Consider the following 14949-nt stretch of genomic DNA (forward strand, 5'->3'; position numbering starts at 1 on the left):
GTGTTCAGTTGCCCTCGGCAGAAATGTTCATTTGCCCTGGTGGGCATCTTTCAGCTGGCCTTGGTGAGAATTTTGAAGAGGGGGGCCTGGGCTGGGTAAGGAGCGGTTGAGGCTTGGGTTCACTTGGCTTGGGTTCCCGCTGGGTTGGCTTGGTGAGACCGAGGAGGCATCATGAAGCCTCTAGGTTCCGTAAAGCCCTTAGGAGCTCTTCAAAGAATGGAAGGGGTATCTCGGCCAGGGGCCAAGTTTCAGTCTAGTGGATTAGAACCCGAGCGAACAGCCGCTAAGACTCTTGAAGCAACTCTGCTGTTATGTGATGTGATGTGATGTTGAAATGTAATAAAAAATAAAATGCGTTGAGATTTGGGCTTTGTGGGTGGAATGCGAGTCGGGCGTGTAGCTGGGCTTGGGATTTGCGAGTTGCTTCGGGGACTTAGTAGTTGTTATAGCTTGCAAGAAGGGCTACCTCTCCTCGCCAAATGATTTTGGCATTATGCAAATGAGCTGGCAGCATGTTGTGCGTCTGTTGGCCAAAGGAACGGCTTGAAAGTGCAAATAGAATGGGCCGCTAGGTACAGAATGGACTCTTAAGCTGACTTCGGGTGTCCGTGGGCTGCCTTGGGCCTCTGCTCAGGCCTAAAAGCAGAAAACTAGGATGGCAACTTGCGAATGGCTGCCACCACGTGGTCCGGTTCGGTTTTGCGTTTGTTTGGCAAAGGAAGCGTTTTCTTTGCAAAAAAACTGGGCCAATACATAGAGCGTGGACAGGCAAGCTGATTTCGGGTGTCCGTGGGCTGGCTTAGGCCTTGGCTTAGGCGATAAAAGCAAAACTACGATCGCATTGTGCAGTCCGCCATTTTGTTTGTTTACTTGTACATGTACAAGTGAAAATCGGTAAGATGGTTATTTTCAAAAATAAAGAGAAAAACCATGCTCGGCAGCTAAAGTGCATGAAAATAGGAGGGGTAAAAGAAGAAAAAGGAGGAAAAAAGCAAAAAAAGCAAAAAAGAGTTTAGTCGCGCACCGGCCGGTATTGAACTCTTGACCCTCCATGACCGCCGCGGGCAGATTACCGAGAATCTGACGGTCCGGGGTTCGATACCGGAGTTGCCCTTTTTTGTCTGTTTCTTTTTTCTTTTGTTCTCTTCCTTTTTCCTCCTTTTTCTCTTTTTCCTGCTGTTTAATGACCACTGACGTTGAAAATACTGTGAGCAGAGCAATTTTTCCATTTTTAATAGGTCGGGGTAAAAGTGAGAAAAAGTTTCAACTTTGACAGAGTGTGGACACGCCAACTTTCATCCAAACGACTTCAAAGTTACAGGCGTCACAAAGCAGTCGTTACGCTTTCGTGTCATATACTTAGTGTATGGGAATGAGGTTGATTGACACCTGTCAGTCGGGCGTGACTTTTGAAAAAAACACATCAAAATTAAATTGTCATTTAAAAAGAAGTGTGATAACATTTCGCATGTCGCAAAGCGCCATACGCAGGTCTACGTGATCGGGGGAAATCAATCGGAAATCAAAAAGTAGAGCATTCTGTTATTGAAGCAGTGTGATCGTGCCTCTACAATAGAAAATAGCCTGTCTTAAACAGGATTGCTCCTTACAGAATTGTAAGTATATCTAAAATATATAGAGGATGTTTTTAATCGAGTATCTGTTCCTAAAGAATTGTGATTTTTGAAAGAATAGTGCTTAGTCGACTCACGTGTATTTGTTTGCCTTTGGTTGACTAGCTAGCTTGTGTGGAATTACGCATTAAAACTAGTTCAAAACAACTGGTAGATCCCGTGGACGCTATTTTTCTTGGTGTATCTTCTACTACAGTAGTACGCTAACCCGCCGTGCGAAACACTGTTAATTTTTTTTTTTTAAACAAGCATAGGCTTCTTTTATATCAAAGGGAATAAGTGCCTTCTGAATTCTCCTTAATAGCATAATTGACATCTCCCATATTTTCCTCTCCAGAAAAATCATTTGAAAAACTAATATATTACAGCCCTCTGTGAGTATCATGAAGAAGAACAAGGTCCCCCCCTTGTACAGCTCCACACTGATGAGAAACCTCATTGCCCAGTATGCTGCTCCTGAATTTTGTCATCAAATTAAAGATGGGACTTCCAAGGAAAGGATGCAATTGCAAGAGCAAAGAACAGTAGCACTACTCCACATCATGGCCTATTTTTCAGTAAAAGTTTCCCTTTGTGGACCTTTTCAGCTTGTAGATTTTGTTGTCCCATTTTGGACCACATGATGTTACCCTGGCCAGTCACTGCTTTCAAATTCTCAATCATGTATTTGCATTTGTTTGGATAGGGTTAAAAAGGAAAAATATGTTTTAGGAAATATTTATTTAGTAGTTAAAAAAAATTTATCCTTCAGTTGTTTAGAATATTAGTCTATAAAAGTTGTCAGAGTCTCAGACTCAAAAGAATTTTTTTATATGAACAGGTCTAAAAAAAACCTCTACATTTCACAAAGACATCTGTAAAAGACAAAACTGTGTGAACCCTTGCCAAACTGATACGATGGCAATAATATGGGAGAAATGAGTGCCATATATGGACCATATATGGAAAGTAACTGGGTGTATTAAAACAAAATATGGGTTTTATAACAGACCTGAATTAATTGCTAACTTAAGTATGGTTTTAAAGTGGAACATACATTTTAAAATATGGGGAATATGTGAACTGAGTTCCCCATATGATAACCACATTATCCCTCATTCAACATTACTTTTACTGACTCTCCATATAATAACCACATCATCTCTTAGTTTGAGACATAACTGCAAAATAGGTAATTGTGAAGAAGAGCTCCCCAAAAAACCTGTCGGCCGACTGTCGGCCGACTGTCGGCCGACAGTTGACCGACAGGCGGCCGACAGTCTACCGACAGGTTAAGAAAAAAGAAAAATTGTGTAAAAAACGAACAGTTAACGTGACATAACAATCCGTAATGGTGATGTATGACTCGACAGACTTCACCTACTTACCGATCGACGGCAAAGTTGGTAGTATGTAAAGAAACGTTTCTTCCAAAATGTTATCAGATGCGTATAGGATATATCACTTGCGTAATTTACAACACACCAGACAATCTAAGAATCGCATAGGAAGATAATTTAATCGAAAACTCGGCCAAAAACTCTGAAAACCATAAGCTACGTATCAATACAAACACTTTCGTTCCAATCGCCCAACAATGCAACGCGGCCTCTTATGGTATGTTAAGTATGTATGTATGTATTTGTTGCTAGCATCGTAATCTATCTTGCAGGTTTGGGATGAATTGCTATTTCCAATTTCAAGTTTAATAAATGATACAACTGTGAATCTTTTTACTCGTTATGTTAAGTAATAAAATACTATACGTAACAATTCGATAATTAGACTTGGATGCGTGATGCGATAATTGATTTAGGAGCGCGCCGCTAATCTAATGTTGAACAATACACATGTTGGTTCTGTCTCTGTCGGTTCAAGACTTTTTTTTATTTGGTGGCTCCTAAAGGAGCCGTTTGTTTGTAAAACTAAGTAAACTTAGTTTGGTGGGCAGTTGAACTCGTCGAGGTAGCATGGAAGTTTGCTCTTCACTGTCCCTGTTTGCTCTTCACTTAGAATCCCTAACATTGTGTGATCGTTTCACGGACAAGCTACCGACAAGGTACCGACAGGTTACCGACACATTACCAACAGTCGGCCGACTGTCGGCCGACTGGCGGCCGACAGGTAGCCTATATTTCAGGCAAAACCTGTCGGCCGACAGGTTTTTTGGGGAGCTCTTCTTCACAATTACCGCAAAATATGGCAGTGATAAAGATAACCATAGTAATGCCATATATGGAATTTACATGGCACATAAGAACAGAAATGTTAATTACATCATTCTTTTTTTGCAACATCACTGGCCCTTGTCCATGTTGGGGCCAAGATATGATTTTGCCAGATTTTCAGTTTTGCACCCTTGTTTGCACTGAATAGTTATAATGATGGCAAATAAATGCAATTGATCGAGTGTCAATGAATAAAAACTATAGAGTTGGACACCCCCCCCAATTTGGACTTGGTTATTCCAAGGTGATCCCTGGATTTGCTTTATGGTCATTTATTATCAGTCATTTTGAGCTATTCTCACTTCCCCTGAGGGTTAAAAACAGCGGGTTTCAACTGTACCTAGAAGACGACACCCAAACTAAATCAAACAACTGGAAGTCAAGGAAAGGAGTAGGTCCATAAAGAGAGATATACCACAGAGATATCCTATATAAATACCAAAAGATCTAGAATACAGCTAAGTAAGCTGGAAAATATTCAGTTGACTTATGCATGGACTACACATACTGCTTTGTCCACCAAGATTTTAACCTCATCATTCAACATGTGCATATCAATGTATACTTTGTGATGCAATACATGTACATTACCCTGCATTTTGCATCCTTAACGCTGCATGCTATTCATTCTTGTGACAATTGTTATGGATAAGCATGCGATATTCATATTGTGAGATTACTTTGAAACTTCTGAAAAGATGTGAGTGGTTATTGCATGAAAGTGCCAGTCAGAATAATTATCATTTATTATGAGGAAGCAATCAACCAAAGAATGTCTAGAAATTGCACACCAACAGTATCAACTGTTTTATCCAGAAAATCACTAAAACCATTAATCTTTTTCAGTGTGATTTGGAAAGTGAGCAATGTAAACAACAGCAGGTGATCCAGTGTCTCTTAACTCCATACAAACACAAATGTCTTCAATGTTGTTGATGAGGACTGAAACACACTGGTCATTTAAAGGTGGATAGCAACAAGCAATGTGCGTAACAGGACAGACACCCAAAACTTCATGTGTTGGACACATAAAGCCAGTCTGTTGTAGAAACGGACGATTAAGACATAGCGTACGTCTGCCTACTACACATCTTAGAGGAGGCATTAGTCTTTTTCCAGTATGGTGTCGTATTCAGATCTAGAAAGATTGAGAATTATGAGTCCCCTATATTTCGATTTCTTATACTATTCATCATTTGGAACCGCCAGATGACAGATCTACATTTTCAATGTTAAATGATCTGTCACCAAAGAAACTAGTAACTTCCCTGACTACTACAACTTTAGAACGAAATGGCTGGCACTACTAACTAAAAAAAAAGGTCGAAATTTGCCACTCACCACTTTGGTTTCACATCACAGACTGCTTAAAGGCAGAACAGATCGGATAAATAGATTACTACAAGGCAGAACAGATCGGAGAAACAGCTACTGGCATTCCTTCTTCATCTGTTTACAGAATCTTGCGCATGCGCAGTATTTGACTCTTGTGTTGTTCGGGTAAATCTAACCACCCATGAAAATTACCTTAGTGTCTTTGTGGCGTCGGTGTCGCGTCGGTGAAGGAGTAGGCGAAGAAGAAGGTGTCTTAGTTAGTGAAGGATCAAATTTGCAGCCGAGGAGCGAAGGTAATGTTTCTGAGGGCTTTGACGTCTTCCAGAGTGTCATTAAGGCGCATGCTAAATCGAAACAAAGCGCAATATTGCGTTCATGGCTCTCGAAGAATATTATTGTACTGTTCTATTCAACTATTGGCGACATGTCAGAATTATCACCGTAATAACTCCGTAACATCCTTTTGGTCCAAATTTTGATTTGATTTGTATGAAAATTTTTAACGGCCTAACAGGCCTTTGCCAACTAACGGATTGTTGTTAACCTCAAAGAACCACTCAAGGAAAGTTATCTTGTCTCCTATTTCAGTAATTCTTGTTTCCTGATCATGATCAACTCATCTGCATTTACCTTTTGACTGTTCTCTGCAGCTGGTAGGTGCAAATAAATGGCGAGGTTGAATTTTGTGCTAAAGTGCGACGAATTCAAATAACTAATCGACGAAGGGCGAACGCTCGAAACTCAGCTTTTGTAATCGTTACGGTGGCCAATTTACCATTTCAACTTTGTTGATATATCCAAATTATTTCGTTACTCCCACCGACACAGCCCCAAACAGTTTCTTTCGAAACTATCAGCCTTTAAACAACCAAACAGTCGGAAATACTTGAATCCATGTGTAGCGCAGTGTTGTAAATTTCTACTCACCAGATTCTTTTTCTGATCGTCGGTCGCGTATGCACTTTGTTAAGACGGAAACGAGTCAGTTCGATCGAAATGAAGCATTCGTTACGACTTCGCTATCCTAATTTATTTTTGCCTGAATTATTTTTTGGCGAAACTTTAAGTTTCCTCGAAGCCTTTTTTGGAAGAAATATTTCCCTTGTTATGGCGCAAACAGCCACATCCGGCTTTTGGAAACAAGCGTTGTTCGTTTGAATAGGATATCGGCCGCCATATTGTTGTTTAGAACTCGCACCACGTAAATTGGGGGAAGGATCTGCGTGGTATACATTTATTTGGATCCATTTTCCCCTGGCACAAAAAACCCTCCAAGCTGCCCGAGAGACGAATATTGATGTTCTTTAAACCAAATTTTTCCTGCCCAGAATTAGGTTTAGGTCTTGAACAAAAGAAAATGTAATTACTCTGGCTTTCCGAAGGAAACGCCCGAGGTATACATTCGGCTTTGTTTTTTTGTTTTTGCGTTAGTTCACAAAACGCAGTTCCATTACAGCGCATGCGTGAAGTGTAAGCGCATGCGTAGAATAAACTCTAGAGCGCGTGGCAAAGCAATGGCTGCCTTCGTGGACTGATTAACTATGGACTGATGTACGCGAAAGAAATTCGATGGCTATTACGCTCAGTATACATAGAAAGTCACACATCATTATCAGTAGACCCACGCTAAAAATTGTGGAGCGTTTTGGGAACGGGTCGGTCCGCGAACTTTACGAGAGATCAATTTACGAGTGAACCTTCTATCGAGAAATATCAAGCGAAACCTGCTATATCAAACGAGCTATCTGATATTATGTTTGCATGTAAACACAACCGTGTATTTAGACGTGATCGAGAACCCAGTAGAATACAAGAAGCTGCTCTGAAACGTCTCAGAAGAAAGGGCAGAAAACTGAAGGAATTTGTTTATGAGCGTATTCGTCCAAGCATACCGAATTCCTCTTGGTTACGTCGTTATGTGAAGGATAGAAGAGTTACAAAGAATATTTGTAAGCTTAATACGAAGAGGATAAGATTATAAAGTTACACAACATGAGAAGAAGTATTTGTTGAATTGTTCTGTGAGGATATATCAAAGGATAATTAAATTGAAGTGTAGAACAGGTCGGTATTTATCAATGTTTTCTTTTAATAGACCCATGTGTCTTTGTAAGAGTCAGACACGTATCAAACTATTGTAAATTTCAACTGAGTTCAGATATAGAGAAAAACCCGGGTCCTACTCCAATCTACATTGACCCTTGCAAAACAATAACGGCACCATATAGCCAAGCTAATGAGTTGTGTTGCAATGAGTTTATGCTCTTTGATTTACAATAACAAACAAGGAATCAATTCTGCTAATGATATGGTGTTAATAATCAGTTGTGTTCAAGTTTGTCTCAGTTAGCCAGGCAATCATTTTAACAGAGTTACCCATGCTTTTAAATGTGTTCAAGACTGACTGTGAGCTTCAATACAGTACATACATACATACTTTATTTTCGCCTCCCCAATAGGGCATTTCAGGAACAATATATAAATTACTGACTATACATTCAAATAAAATTAATTAATCACAACATCTAATATAATATAATCTAAGAATATATATAAAAACATATGTACACGATCGGTTAAAAAAAAAAAGTAGATATTCTAATCAGAAGTACTAATCAGATTTCAAAAATTCAGAAATAAGCAAAGATTTGAGTTTTCTTTTAAACATATCAATGTTTGCAGCAAGTTTCAGTTCTGTATCCAGACCGTTCCAGAGGCTAACAGTTCTATAGTGGAAAGATCTTTGACCGGTTGCTGTCTTGCAAAGTGGGATCTGTAGTTTCTGTGAGTTCCTTGTCGAAAGTGTTGAGATTTTTGATCTTTGAACAAAAAGTGAAGTCAGGGCCTCAGGCGCACACCCAGTCATGCATTTGAAAGCCAGAACTGCATTACAGTAGTACAGTTGTTGTCTCATTGGTATCCAGTGCAATTGTATTAGAATTAGTGTAATATGGTCGTATTTCCTTTTGTTGCATAAAATACGGCCAGCGAAACTTTGTACAGCTTGGATTCTCTTTAAATTATTTTTAGTGGTGTTACACCATACGTTGGAGCAATAATACAGTGTGCCGAAAACTAACGGGTTTATCAGGATTGTTAATGTATCTTTGTTGAATGCATGCTTCACACGGTTGATTTTTCCCAGCCTGGACATGCAACTAGCAACTGTTGACTCCACATGATCTCTGTATGTATGAAAGTGAAAGTTACACTGGCACTATTCATCAAGAAGCTAAAATGGAAGGATATCAGTACTGTACCTCCTTAGATAGAGCCTTTTTCACTTAAAGCCAAAAATTTCGACAATTTTGTCTTGACAATAGGATGTACTGCAGTTGCTACCTCTTGTAAAGGCAATGTGGGCTTGAAAATATTCGATTCTCATGCAAGGGATATTTATGGTAGAAGCCATTCTCAAGGTACATGTGTGCGGCTTGAAGTATTATCACTGAATAGCTTAGTTCATTATTTTCAGAGCATACATAACAATATATTTGAGTTGAAAGGGGTTAAAATTGATAAAATTCAAAATAGTGCCCATTTTCAGTCATGCCTGTGAAACCAGAAAGTTCAATGTGAATGGTGCTGTGGCTGTCTATTCACTCTGCTACTCCATAATAAAATCATGTACAGTATGGCAAAAGATTATGGAAATTCATCTTTGAACAAGTATTTACTGTCAGATGATTTGCTAAAAACTGATGTTTGTAGAACTGAAGCAAGTTTAGATCTTAAAAGTGATTACAGTGAAGGAATATTGTCTGATTCAGTTGACAGCAAGTCAATTCTCAAGAATCTTGTAAGAAATAATAGTTGAATGCACAGGGTTTTTCGTTGTGGTTTTCAGACTTTTGTATGATATTAATTTTGAAACCCACAAAAAGGTCAAAATATGTGTATTCCCTCTTGGTATGTAATGAAAGTCGAATGCCTTTAATTGAACATACTAAAACTGTAAATAGCACTGCTTCTCTTGTTGTGGCCATCAGCAGTATTAAATATTCAGAGATTTTTTGATTAAAAACAATATGAACTATTGAACAGTAATACTGCCTTAATCTACTGATTTCTGACAACTCTCCTTGGGTGAACATTTGGCAACAAACTTTGACTTGGTACCCATAATAGATAAAAATTCCCTTCTCCTTGCAGTTAAAGACAAGTACATTACCTACTTCAGGTTTGTAAAAGCCTTGAAAGTCCTTGAAGATGCTTGAATTTAAAAATTAAAAACTTGAGGCCTTGAAAGTACTTAAATTTGAGGACTAAGGCTTGATTTTTGCAATGCTTTTTCTTTAGCAGTTTTCTTGTTGAAAATTACAGTACTTTCATGCAAAACCTGAGAAACAACATTAAATGATTTTAAAATTGCGTATGCAAACCTTTCCAAAAGTGGTCCTTCGATTTTCTAAAACTTGGCCTTTAAACTTTATTGAAAAGTCCTTGAATTTCAACCTTTGGCATCTACAGGAACTTACTCCTATATAGTAATATATTATTTTGATTGTTGTCTAGTACCATAACATTCATTACACTCCAGCAGACAAAAATAAACACAAGTAGACTTATTCGTGACCAGCAATGATGAAATTGCGTGACGACAGTGATGGCAATATGGCAGTCCCCTAAAGATAACTCCAGATGTGCGATATTGAAAGCCCGAGTTCACGCAGATATGCGTCTAGTTGATACCTATCACGGCAAGATATGTCCGAAAAAAGATTGACTAAAACTCGCTAAATTTCGTCCACCATTGCTCAAACGACAACTATTGAGCTAACAATGTTTTTCAGCGTCTTCCCACGCTGTGATGTCATATTTTGTTGAAGCCCTGTTGGAGTAAATAGGAGAATTTAGTGGCAATCTTTCTCAAAAAACGTTGTAGTTCATCATTTTTAAGACAGTAATGATTACACAAATAACAGCACCATGAAATTTTCTCACTCCTGAATTATGTGTTGGACAGAAAACAAGTGTCTTGTGAGAATCAAATCAAAGTGTTTGTGGTTTTCTGAGTTTCACAGTAATAAGTAGAGCAGTATGCTCATGCACTTTGTATGGTTGCATGGCTATATTTGCTGCTAATCACTAGTTCTCCACTAGCTCTAGTCCTAGATTGGGCAGATGGTGTGCCTTCTATCAAGGTTTGGACTTAGATTCTGAAAAATGATTTTAGTTAAAGTCTTTTAAGTAAAAAATGTTAATCACTGTCATACAAGTTGCAGATTATTGGTAGAATATCCATTTTAAATACATTAAATTGAATGCAAATCTTTCATTGTGTTGAACTCATAACTGATGAAATGTATTTTGATGTGCTTCCCAAAAATTACATGGATCAGATTAAATTAATCTGAGCCACAGTTAAATTAATTTTATTATAAGATAATCATGTTCCTATACATGTTGTGAAGAAAAACAGTTGAAATATTACTACTGAATGATTTATTTATTTATTTTAATCTTTTGAGTTTTGGGGTTACTAGTAATGCTTAGATGTGGTAGGCCAGGGCTCAACACTAACTTTTCAACTTACTAGCCAAGTGGCTTGTGACAATTTAGATGTTACAATAATTTCAGTTTGTGTTTTAGCTAAACTGGTCATTGGAAATTGAAAACCACTTGCCAAAACTGAATTTATTCTAGTCTGTGTCTAGATGGCTACTAAACAAAAATAAAGTCTGATCATTTTGCACATTAGTTTTTACAGGGAAGCATTTAAGTAAGTTTATTGCTGGCGAGCCCTAGCGAGGTAGCAGCCCATTCTTTACAATAGTGAGAAAAAGCCAAAATTTGTCTGATGTTAGATCAGAGACATACGCAGTCAATTGCATTTTTATATCCAGGGTGCTTGTGATGACAAAGGTAAAATACATGTGGAAATATCAATCGATTTCGAGCAATAGCTGTGTACAGCCATCTTGCTCTGCTAGAAATCAAGGACACGATAACAAATTATTCACAGTATTCACCTGTTGAGGCGTTAAACCTGATCGTTGAGTCAAAATCTCTGCCCATTGAGGTAAATAATTCGACTATTGAGTTACATTTGCAGGTTGAGGTGAAAGAAAAGCTTGCAACCATAGATTCAAAATGTGGATCACTCAAATGAAAACTCAGATGATTGTTTGGGCTCTGAAACAAATTCTGAGTCAATTTCATCCATGGACAGCATCCATTTGACCGTTAAGTCAAATTGTTGTTCAACCTTTTGAGTTGAAAGAAAACTTCTCAAGCACAACATTATGTTGTCGTTTGCTCAATGACGTTGAACATTCCTCAAAATGTGTTGGTCTTGCTAAAAGGCAGTTTGTGAGTTTTGAAGGACAAATGCTTGATTTTGATATTAACAGCATAAAAATATGGAGAGCGCTGACAAGGTGTTATCAATGCAAAGAACAGCCTTTATCCTTTTGTTCAGCTTACAAGTGGGCAATTGTCACCTTTAGAAATATCACTTTGACTATTTTAAGTGAATCAAATGGTTCATTTTATACTTTTGACCCTCGTGTTAGAAGCGGTGATGGTATGCCAAATTCTAATAGCACAGCAACTGTATTAAAATTTGAAGATTTGGTTGAACTTGGGACATTCTTTTGTTCTCTAGCAAATGAACTGACATGTGAAAATTTGAAATTATCCCTACTGAATTAAGTGAATTGTTTTGTGGACTTGAGAAAATAAATCATACTCCTGTGATATTGACAACCAAAGAAACATGTTTCATCAAAAGAGGCTTTCCTAGCCCACCAAACTTTTTTTAAAGTCAACTTTTAAAAGAAAGTTTAAAAGAGATGGAGTAACCATCTAGAATTTTGGTTACAAAAGTTCTTAACCGTCTTAAAAAGAAATATTACAGAACAGCAATGAAAAAGTTTACTTTGAAAAATTTTCCAGTGTCTTCTCACCAACATAGTTTCAATGTGAAAGTAGGTGCTGGCGTCAGAGCTTGAAGAAAATACTGATAATATGATGTGAAATAAATGGTATAATAGGGGTTGGTGTGGCTTTTCAAAAGAGAATTATGATTTTTCCAACTATTTTAGTTTTAAAGGGCTTTTGTGAAACAACAACAGAGCCTCAAAATTTTTTTCTTGAGTTAAGAAAAGAACGTAACAAATGCCAGAACTCATAGGAGCTCTGACGCCAGCACCCACTTTCACATTGAAACCTATATGTTTTTGCATGAACTGTGTAATAAGCAAAACTTCACCATAATTCGATGCTTGACATTTCCCCCTACATCCTTTTACTTTGGGTAGGTTACCCAAAGACATAGCTGGTCTTGATTATCCACCTTTGTTTCCCTTCAAAGGTTATAGTTGAAATTAAGAGCTGTCAGCTGCAGGATTGATCCCAAGTAGAAAACAATCAAACCCATATTTAGCAGAACAATTAAGAATAGGTAATTGACTACCAAATAATCAAAATAATGACTTTATGAACATGTCTATTTGATCTAGCAGTAGGAATTCGCCACTGCTAATAGGGGACACCTAACTAAACTATCCAAAATAAAATATGAATTAAATATAGATCAAAATTAGAAACTAATGATAAATAATTATTTGGAACCGAGAATAAGGAAACAGAATAATATGGTGTATACGTTCCAATTTCTCCTCTTTCTCATTATCAGTGTAGCCATGTTGTACTGTCACAAAGGAGCTAATTTGACCTGACCTTAAAATTATATTTAATACTGATAATCTTTTGTTAGTAAAAGTATTCTGTTTTATCAAGTTGATAAGTTGATCCACATCTTTGATTTACCACAGAATGGTAGCCCTCTAGAAAGCTTGTGTGGTTAACTGCCGAGGCCTTTTCCGTGGCTTTGTAAGGCCTAGTACTTTGGTAGAGCAATGATTCGTAACGGAAAAAAGTTATTTCAGCCGGTTTCGCAAGCTCATTTGTCAGAAATAGCATTTGTTCAAGGGACGAATTTAAAGCAAGGATTGAAATGGTAAAATGCTCTCATTTCGATGTGCAGACCAAACCTATTTTGATATTACTTGAAGGAAAAGTCTCGTTTTCAATTACTTGCCATCCGACAAGAACTGAAAAAATTATATCTTCGAATCTGCGGGGCATAATTCGCTGATTCAAACGGTAAAATGCTTTCTATTCAAAAACAGGAATTTCCTGTAAGTTTTCATGATGCGTCGATGGCGCTCGTAAAGACCTCTCTGCGAGGAAAAGCTTTGTGTGTGTTTTTTTTTACGCGCCATCGTAAAATCAATTAGAGAAGTCAATCGTCTTCTGTAGTACGCTGAAACAAAACATGAGTGGCATCGGAAAACAGTGTGATAACGTGCTAATACCGAGAAACATTCGAAGCTATTCGCAGAAACCATCACCAAGCGTTGAACAACCGAAGATGTTCTGAAACAAACAAACAAGCCAAGAGCAAGGAAAATCGAGTAATACTCCGCAGCCCTCGTTATGTGCCAAAAAGTCGTTAGTATCCTATTGTTAGTCTTGGTTCTCTCTCTCTCTCTCTCGCTCTCTCGCTCTCTTTCTCTCTCTTTCTCTCTCACGTACTCAGAAAAGGACAGTATCATGGCTTCGCATTCATTGGGAGGTAGTAACCATAAAAACGTTAATTAACATCACTTTATGCCATAATTTACCACTCAATGTACAGAATCTCGCTCGGAAATACCACTTAATTTATTTTGGGAGAGAAACGTGGATAAAAATTTGCGTGAAAGATTATTCTTAGTTTTATATTCAATGGTCCCGCTCTCAGTGACCGTTCAGTACAGGCGGGCGACCTCTTAATAGAAACTTTCACAGTTGACCGCTGAATAGAGGGTGATCGCTTATTGCGGTGCCGCCTAATACAGGTTCGACTATATAACGAAATAAGAACCCCGAGGAGTATCTAACGTGTGTCTGATGTTCGTCTGGATGTTCTTCGGAGTTGAGTCCAGCCTCGACTTCTTCGTAGTAGTTAATTTGGTATATTCAAGTGTGCATTAGATTATAAGATTCTTACATCTTTGACAAGTTGACTGTAAACCACAACGAGAACGTCGTGTAGAGGAGCTGAATGTAGTTTTACTTCAGACGAGTAAGCATCTTTTTAAAACAAGAGAAACGAGCAGGTATATTATTAGAGTGGTCATTGTCATTTGGAAAATAAAAGGTTACTTCGCTGTTATACAAATCGCTAAAAAGTACTCCAGTGGAGAACATATCGTGACGGTCAGAAATGCATGGTTTTACTTTCCAACGGAAATTTCTTTCATTTCCTCACTGATATGGCACGCTCTCCAAATAGAAAACATGAATTATTGCAAACTCCCGACTTGGAAAATAAAATTCACATTGGGAAGCTTTCATACTCAATAAAAAGCCGTGGCCTTAATAAGTGATCATTCATTCTACGATACGAAACGTATTATTTGCCTCAGAAAGCGAAATCCACGTCTTTCTCCTACTTGTTCCTTTGGCGCCTCTATAGCATAAGACTTTTTATAGCATTTTACGCATCAGCAACTTATATCTGTATATTTCATTTTTCTGCTTCAGTTTCCGTCATCGGTTCCCCACGTGGCGGAGAAAATGTCTTTGTGAAGAGTCAAAATTTCAGTTTCGTCCAGAAGTAAACTTAAATTCTGAAGCAACGAGTGACTGAAAGCCCACAAGTTAAGTTAAAGAGCGATCGACAGACTGAGTATTGAAACAATGGATTGTATAAAGGAGTTATTTTCCCCAAACGCCTTCAACAGAATCAGCCATGTCGGAGTTGTAATTTGGTTCATGATGGG

General features: G+C 38.0%; 1 long non-coding RNA gene across 1 annotated transcript; it reads right to left on the reverse strand.

Moving 5' to 3' along the window:
* Nucleotides 1-4569: 4569 nt before the first annotated feature.
* Nucleotides 4570-6122, reverse strand: LOC111325093 (uncharacterized). Its single transcript, XR_002694301.2, has 3 exons — nt 5807-6122; nt 5183-5520; nt 4570-4979 (listed from the first exon to the last, which is right to left on the reverse strand). It is a non-coding gene; the product is annotated as an uncharacterized LOC111325093 (long non-coding RNA).
* Nucleotides 6123-14949: the final 8827 nt, after the last annotated feature.

The sequence above is a fragment of the Stylophora pistillata genome, unplaced genomic scaffold (assembly GCF_964205215.1).
Source record: "Stylophora pistillata unplaced genomic scaffold, jaStyPist1.2 SCAFFOLD_3700, whole genome shotgun sequence".
Classification (NCBI taxonomy): Eukaryota; Metazoa; Cnidaria; class Anthozoa; order Scleractinia; family Pocilloporidae; genus Stylophora; species Stylophora pistillata.